Genomic DNA, 8,597 nt, shown 5'->3' on the forward strand with positions numbered 1-8,597 from the left:
TCATGAGGTCAGGACATTGAGACCATCCTGGCCAACATGGTGAAACCCCATCTCTACTAAAAATACAAAAATTAGCTGGGTGTGGTGGTATGTGCCTATAGTCCCAGCTACTCAGGAGGCTGAGGTTGCAGTGAGCTGAGATCGCACTATTGCACTCCAGCCTAGCGACAGAGCCAGACTCTGTCTTTAAAAAAAAAAAAATATTAGCTGGGTTGGTGGTGCACCTGTATTTCCAGCTACTCAGGAGGCTGAGGCAGAAGAATCGCTTGAACCCAGGAGGTGGAGGTTGCAGTGAGCTGAGATCACACCACTGCACTCCTGCCTGGGCAACACAGTGAGACTCTGTCTCAAGAAAAAAAAAAAAAAAGATTCCTCAGACCCAGGAGGCAGACACTGGCAGCAGGGAGTCCATCCCATGGAGCTCATGGAGCTGCTGGCCTGGGCTTAGCAGGTGCCATGTCCAAACCAACTAAGGGCTGGATCATGGGCTTTGGCAGAGGGCTGGGACACCTGGCGTGGGGGGAGGGCACCATAATCTAATCCTCACAAAGATGCCACTGGAGTGGGGGCCAGGAGACCCAGGGCCTGGATAGACTACAGCAGTGAGCAGAGGTCTCGGACAAGCTGGCCTGGACCCTCACGATGGCCCTGTCCCACAGAGTACAGGCTCCATACCAGATTCTGCCCTCTCTGCCCTTTGCAGGGACCTGCTGGTGGCCTCCGGGCAGGGACTTTGCCCCTCTGAGTTCTGTCTCCCAGAGGCCTTGGGACCCCACCCTCTACCCCTGGGTTGGTGGGAGGAGCCAGGGGGAGACACGAAGGCTCTCAGAGCAGAAGTGGCCAGTGTAGGCCTCATAGTGAGGGCCGGGCATGCCGCACACGGGTCTAGGCTCTGGGGTACAAGGTCCCAGAGAGTCCCCCAGCGCTGCTCCTGCTGGGCTTGGGATACCAGCCCACGGATGGCGCCTGAGGGGTCCACAGACGCCTTTCTTGTGGAAGGGAGGCTTTGCATTTTCTGTGCTGGAGATTATCCTTCATTCTAGAGCTGTGCAGCAGCCAATACTAGGGTATGGCGTGGCTGTGTTAGGAGGAAGGAGATGATTTCACTGTAAGTATGCAGCTTATTTAGGAAAAGTGTAAAGCGTCCTTAAAACCTTGCCGGCCAGCTGGACGCTGCGGGAGGCTCTGCTTCTCCAGGCAAGGCTGTGGCAATGCCTGACAGGACCGCAGGCCTTCTCCTGAGGTGCCTGGTTCTGCCACCAGCATGTCCACAGGCCTTCGCAGAATGGAGGACCAGGGTGCACGGAGCAGGGAAGTGCTGCTGGCCACAACCCCTTGGCCGGGATACCTCCACCCCAGCACTCTGTAGCTGTCTGGACCAGGATCTGCCCCTCAGAGGACCCCCACCGGGCTCCCACCCTGATGCTCTGAAATCTGCTCCCTCCTGTACGACCCTGTGACCCTGTCACAGGACTTCATCCCAAGTCACCTCACCCTGGCTCCTCCACCATTAAGGTCCATGGTGCCCCCATGGGCTGCCAGAAGTCATTCAGGGGGTGGGGCATTTAGGGAGTGTGGGAAAGCCGGGCCCCAGTCCTCATACCTCACCAGGTGCCAGCAATGGATAAAGATGGAAACATCCAGAGCGGCCATCCAGACAGTGGAGGAAAATCTGGATGGATTCCTTTCTAGTTTGGGAGTGGGGAAGGCTTCCTAAGCATGGTACAAAGCCAAGATGATTGCTTTCACTACTTACAAACTGAAATCTTCTGCAACAAAAATAACAAACACCATTGGTAAAGTGTAAAGGGATGCTGTCAACTGGAAATAAACATTTGGCAGGTCACATGACAAACAGACCCAGTTTCCTGGATATTTGCAGGCCTTTTGGAAAAAGAGAAGAGGAAGGCTAAAGACCCCAAATAAACAGAATGAAGGGACCTGCGGCAGGGAGATTCCCTTGTGAATGCCACTACCCCCTGGTGAAGGGGAATCGAGGTAGAATGGAGGATGCTACTGCTGGTTTTCAGATGGGGAGAGTGTCCTGAGGATCTGGGGCCCCAGTGTGATCACAAGGGCCTCGAAATGTGCAAGGTCAGGCAGGAGCCTCAGAGCATGGAGAGGCAATGGAGGAAAGCCGTGTCCGCCACTACTGGCTTTGGGGATGAAGGCAGCTGTGACATAAGGGTCTTAGGCAGCATTTGAAGCTGAAGGCAAGGAGATGGCTTCTCACTGAGAGTCTCCAGGAAGCAACGCAGTCCTGGGGCACATGTGTTCCAGCTGGTGAGACCCCTGTTGGACTTCTAGTCCCAGAACTGTCAGGTCCGATGTTGGAGTTGTTTATAGCCACTTGGTTTGTGGGAATTGGCTGCGGCAACCACAGGAATCTCACGTGGGGGCTGCACACACAGTTCATAGGAAAGGAAAGTAAAACGACCTCTCTTGCACAGAGGATCCTTAGCCTCACTTATAACAGGGAAACGTACACTTCTTGGGGAGAGGGGCAAAAAGCAACACGCCCTGAACTAGTCATGGTGACTCATGCCTGTAATCCCAGCACTTTGGGAGACCGAGGTGGGTGGATCACTTGAGGTCAGGAGTTTGAGACCAGCCTGGCCAATATGGTGAAACCCTGTCTCTATTAAAAATACAAAAATTAGCCAGGTGTGGTAGCATGTGCCTGTAATCCCAGCTACTTAGGAGGCTGAGGCATGAGAATTGCTTGAACCTGGGAGGCAGAGGTTGCAGTGAACCAAGATCGCGCCACTGCACTCCAGCCTGGGCGACAGAGTGAGACTCAATCTCAAAAAAAAAAGCAACACGCTCTGGCAGCAAAGTTTTGTTGAACAGGCATCTGGGCACCACAGGCAGGGAACAATTAGTACCTGTCTGTGGAGGGCAGAGTGACCCCATTAACCAGATCACAGATGTAATTATGCTGTGACAGAAATGTCCCTCCCAGCCAGGGCAGTGCAGCATGCTCCCGACACAGCTTGGCCTGTGCCATAAGGAAGGCAGACAGCCACAGAGGGGTTTGTCCAAAGATACACAAGGCATGGGAGAAACCAACCCCAGGCTGACCTCCTGGGGTGAGATGGGTAAGGGGGGAAGGGCAGCAAGCCAGACTCCTCCCAACACGCTTTGTATTTTGAACTATTTGGAGTCACTCCCTACTAGAACATTTTCTGCTCAAAACACAGTGACTGGTCTGTCATCAAGTAATGGTATTGGAGCCAGCCTTCTCTGTGGGCAGCAGATTGGGCCACTCAGGAGTTCACAAGACCTCCTCAGCCCCGCAGGCACCTGCCTGGAGGGGTCTCTGCGCGGGGCATTCCTGGGTGGGCAAAATCAGCCACATTGGCTTGGAGGGAAGCTGGGGCTAGAGGAGGCAGGAATTGCGGCTTTGTATCACCGAGGAGGACATGAGCACTGACCACTGGAGCTGACCTGGAAGGTGCATGGGCCTCTGGGGTAGACCCAGCCCTGGCACACAGGGCTTCAGGCACTGGAGACCTCACCTAGCAAATCCCGCACAGCACAGATGGAGAGGGAGTCTTTAGTGTACAAGGGCCGATGAGACTCCTGCAGGAGAGGGACTGCATCTTGGCCTCCCTTGTGTCTCAGCCCCCTACTTCCCGCCCCTGCCTGGCTGTGCAAGCTCTCCTCTCCCCACATCTGCCTCCCACTGCTCCTATACCCCAGGTATGGAAAGGTCCCCTCTCCAGGGCCCCCGAGGACTAGAATCCACATTTGCACCTACAGCCTTGAGTGGTGCTGGGCATGCAGCCCACTAGACGATCTTCCTCCCAGGTTTAGGCACCTCGGGCACCCAATCCTGCAGACAGCAGCATGCGGAGCTGGGGGAGTGAGGACTCCCCTGAGGCTGTGGGTGCTTGTTACTTGCAGAAGGGCACTTGGAGGGATGGGCACGGGCCCTGTGCCTCCTTAAGAGGCCCATAGGTGCGGACTTGTGTGTTGGGACCATAAGCTCTGACTGCAGACAAACAGAATTTTAAAAACCCCGCTCACAGAGAGCTAAGCTGACAGCTTCCTAGCTCCTAGAAAGAAAAGCTGAACTGTGTGAAGGCTGCAGGCACTGTGCTGAGTGCTGTCCCTGCTGAGGGGAAGTGCATTGTATCCTGGCCCATGAGCCAAACCTGAGTCACAAACGTTTCCACAGGCTCCTGGTGCAGCATCGAGGTGGTGGGTGTCCGGCTACGATCACCAAGATGGGGCAGGGAAGCCGTCAGGGCTCCTGGGCGCTGCCTGGATGTGTCTGCCATCCACCTGCCCCCGGATCTCTGCACCCACCTACCAGCCTGATGACTATGCAGCCTGACATGGTGCCTTGAGCACCAGGAGAATGCAGAGCTCCTTTTTTTTTTTTTTTTTTTTTTTTGAGACACAGTCTCGCCCTGTAACCCAGGCTGGAGTGCAGTGGCATGATCTCAGCTCATTGAAATCTCCACCTCCCAGGTTCAAGAGATTCTCCTGCCTCAGCCTCCAGAGTAGATGGGATTACAGGTGCTCACCACCATGCCCAGATAATTTTTGTATTTTTAATAGAGACGGGGTTTCACCATGTTGGTCAGGCTGGTCTCCAACTCCTGACCTCAGGTGATCCACCTCCCTTGGCCTCCCAAAGTGCTGGGATTACAGGCATGAGCCACTGCACCCAGCCGCAGAGCTCCTCTTTATTCTGTGATTCATAAGTTAATCATGTCATCATCCAGGTGGGCCCAATTTCATAATTAATGAATTTCAAATGAATTTAACTCATTTCCTGTAGATGGGCATTAGGCTGTTTTTCTGGGGGGGCGGGGACAGAGTCTCACTCTGTCACTCAGGCTGGAGTGCAGCAGCATGATCACAGCTCACTGCAGCCTCAACCTCCCAAGGCTCAGGTGATTCTCCTGCCTCAGCCTCCCAAGTAGCTGGGACTACAGGTGCATACCACCATGCTCGAGTACTTTTTGTATTTTTAGTAGAGACGGGGTTTCGCCATGTTGGCCAGGCTGCAATTTTTTTTTTTTTAGACGGGGAGTTTTACTCTTGTTGCGCAGACTGAAGTGTAATGGCGTGATCTCAACTCACTGCAACCTCCGCCCGCCTCGGCCTCCCAAAGTGCTGGAGTTACAGGCGTGAGCCACCGCGCCCAGCCTGCATTTTAAAAATCTGATGAAGTTGTGCCAATAGTGCACGAACACGGACGTCTCTGAGTGGCTCCAGTCCTGCAGGGACACTCTGAGGAGGCTGCACTGGAGGGGCTCCTGTTACGGCTCCTGTTAGTGGCTCCTGCAGAGTGAGCTGAGACATCAGGCAGTTGAGGAAACATGTCTTTATATATTCATTACTTTATAACTTTTAAGTGATGGGTTTGTCTGATACATCTTTTATGTGTTTTTTTTTTTTTTTGAGATGGAGTCTGGCTCTGTCGCCCGGGCTGGAGTGCAGTGGCCGGATCTCAGCTCACTGCAAGCTCCGCCCCCCGGGTTTACGCCATTCTCCTGCCTCAGCCTCCCGAGTAGCTGGGACTACAGGCGCCCGCCGCCTCGCCCGGCTAGTTTTTTGTATTTTTTAGTAGAGACGGGGTTTCACCGTGTTCGCCAGGATGGTCTCGATCTCCTGACCTCGTGATCCGCCCGTCTCGGCCTCCCAAAGTGCTGGGATTACAGGCTTGAGCCACCGCGCCCGGCCTTAAGTGTTTTTTTTAAAGAGGTAGTTTTACATACAAAAATGCCAAGCTTGGCAGTCATAATTCAGTTGGATTTTCATAATTTACTTACTTTTCGTAGTGATGGGGTTTTGCTATTTTGCCTAGGCTGGTCTCGAACTCACTGCCTCAATCAAGCGATTCTCCAGCCTCAGCCTCCCAAGCAGCTGGGATCACAGGTGAGCCATTGTGCTAGGCTTTGAAATTTTGTAAATTTCACTCTGGGAGGCCAAGGCGGGCGGATCATGAGGTGAGGAGATGGAGCCCATCCTGGCTAACATGGTGAAACCCCGTCTGTACTAAAATAAATACAAAAAATTAGCTGGGCGTGGTGGCAGGCACCTGTAGTCCCAGCGACTTGGGAGGCTGAGGCAGGAGAATGGCGTGAACCGGAAGGGTGGAGCTTGCAGTGAGCCGAGATAGTCCCACTGCACTCCAGCCCAGGAGACAGAGCAAGTCTCCGTCTCAAAAAACAAAAACAAAAACAAAGAAATTTTGTAAATTTATGCCTGTAACCTCTTTGAAGAGAATAGGAATCTTAAGAAAATAAAATGAGTGCTTTTCTCTGTTTTTTTAGAGTTGGAGGGGTGGGGAGAGTCTCACTATGTTTCCCAGGCCTCAAGCATCCCAAAGTGCTGGGATTACAGGCATGAGCCACCACACCTGGCCCCAATTAGTGCTTTGAACGCTGTCTAAATCCTCACATCACAGAGAACATCCCTCCTCCTCCCGCAGGAAAGAAAGGAGTGGCTGGATGGTATCAACCTCACCAGGTGTGCTACACCAAGGCCAGAAAGAGCCGCTGAAGGAGGTGGTGCCCACAGGGCTTGGACACGGGACATGCCAGCTGCACATGGAAGGCCATTTCTCACAGCACTCTGCTTGTCCTGGGCACAGGAACCAGATGTTTCAGGGGCTCAGAGCCAAGTACTTTTGGGGTCTGGGTACTGCACAGAGAGGGCCCAGGCACTTGTTCTGCTTGCCGTGTACCCCACCATGCCTGCGCTGAGGACCAGCCTCAGTCCATCCTGCCCAGAGGGCTGGGAGCACACATTGGGCCTGGAAGCCAGAAGTCCTCTCAGAGACACTGCTTGCAGCCCTGTGGGAGGGGTTGGATGGGGGCTAGGGTCTCCAGATAAAACGGTAATTTGAGAAACCCTCCCAGGCAGCTAGGAGGTGGGAGGCTATGGCATTAACCCCAGGGAACTGTTCTTCCTGAAGGTCTGGACTCCCTCTGGAGGGCAGGATGCTTTTGCAGACATGGTCCTCACCCCTCTACTCTGTTCCCATCCTCCCTGGCACCTGTTCTGGCTGGTAATTGTCTACTTATTTGTAATGTAAGCTCCCGGAAGTCAGTGTGCAAATGGGAGGGGCTCCACTCACCAAAGACTTCCCAGTCCTGGGCCCCAGGCCAGGCGAGTCTGGAGAAAGGCTTGCACCACAGGGTCCCTCACCAGGCCATGGAACTGGAAGCTGAAGGCCCACACAAGGCCACTGCCTGGGAGAAAAAGCATAGGCAAGTGTGCCCGTCATGGATTGTCACAGAGCGTTGGGAAAAGAAGCCACGGGAAGGACCAGCCCTGGAAGATCCGACGAAGGAGTTGTGATGTCAACCTGAAGGTGTCTGGAAGAGTTTTAAGCAGTTCAGAAGTTTGCATTTCAGGAACATTACTCCGAGGTGACAGCCACTAGGATGTCAACGATGGCTGTCTCTGGGGGTGGTGCCCCTGTGCGCTTTCTTTCTTTTTGCTGATCTGTGTGTTTTCTGCAGTGAACGTAGTTTACCTGTGCATGTCACTTTCCTAAGGCTGCCATAACAAGTCACCACGAACTTGGTGGCTTCAAACCAGAAAAGTGTGTTCCCCCACAGCTCTGGGGGCCAGAAGGCGGAGACCAAGGTGTGGACAGGGCTGTGCCCCCTCTGAAGGCTCTGGGAGAGGATCTGCAGGGCCTCTTCCAGCTTCTGGCTCCTCCTGGAGATCCCTGGCATGGGCACCGCTCCAATCTCTGCCTGGGTCTCCTACGGCCTCTTTCCCTGGGTGCCTGTGTTCTCTTGTCTTCTTGTAAGAATGTCACTCATTCATGATGATTTCATGTTCAGATCTTTAACTCAACTATATTTGCAAAATCCCTTATTCCAAATAAGGTCACCTTCTGAGTATCTAGGTGGTTGTGAAGTTTTGGGGCACCACCATCCACTGCACTACAATGAATAATACAAATAAAATTTAAAGGGAAATTAAAAAATCATTCTAGGGCTGGGTGCCATGGCTCACACCTGTAACCCCAGCACTTTGGGAGGGTAAGGCAGGAGGATAGTTTGAGACCAGGAGTTCGAAACCAGCCTGAGCAACACAGGGAGACACAATCTCTACAAAAAACTACACCCACCTCTATCAAAAATACAAAAATTGGCTGGGCGGTGGTGTGCACCTGTAATCCCAGCTACTTGGGAGGCTGAGGCACAGGAATTGTAGCACGTGTAGATCGTGCCACTGCACTCCAGCCCGGGTTAGGAGTGAGACTCTGTCCCCAAAAAAGAAAAAAAAAAATAGACAAAAGACACGAAGAGAAATTTCTCCAAAGATGCACAAATGGCCAACAAGCAAATGAAAAGATTCTCAGCATCATCAGCCATTAGGATACTGCAAACCATGTTTTGTCACTATTCACGGGCATTAAATGTGCTGATGCACGCACGAAATAGTTCATAAAGATATCAGTGGGTTGGCCGGGCGCGGTGGCTCAAGCCTGTAATCCCAGCACTTTGGGAGGCCGAGGCGGGAGACCATCCTGGCTAACATGGTGAAACCCCGTCTCTACTAAAAATACAAAAAACTAGCCGGGCGAGGTGGCGGGCGCCTGTAGTCCCAGCTACTCGGGA

This window comes from Mandrillus leucophaeus, unplaced genomic scaffold, assembly GCF_000951045.1.
Source record: "Mandrillus leucophaeus isolate KB7577 unplaced genomic scaffold, Mleu.le_1.0 Scaffold240, whole genome shotgun sequence".
Lineage (NCBI taxonomy): Eukaryota > Metazoa > Chordata > Mammalia > Primates > Cercopithecidae > Mandrillus > Mandrillus leucophaeus.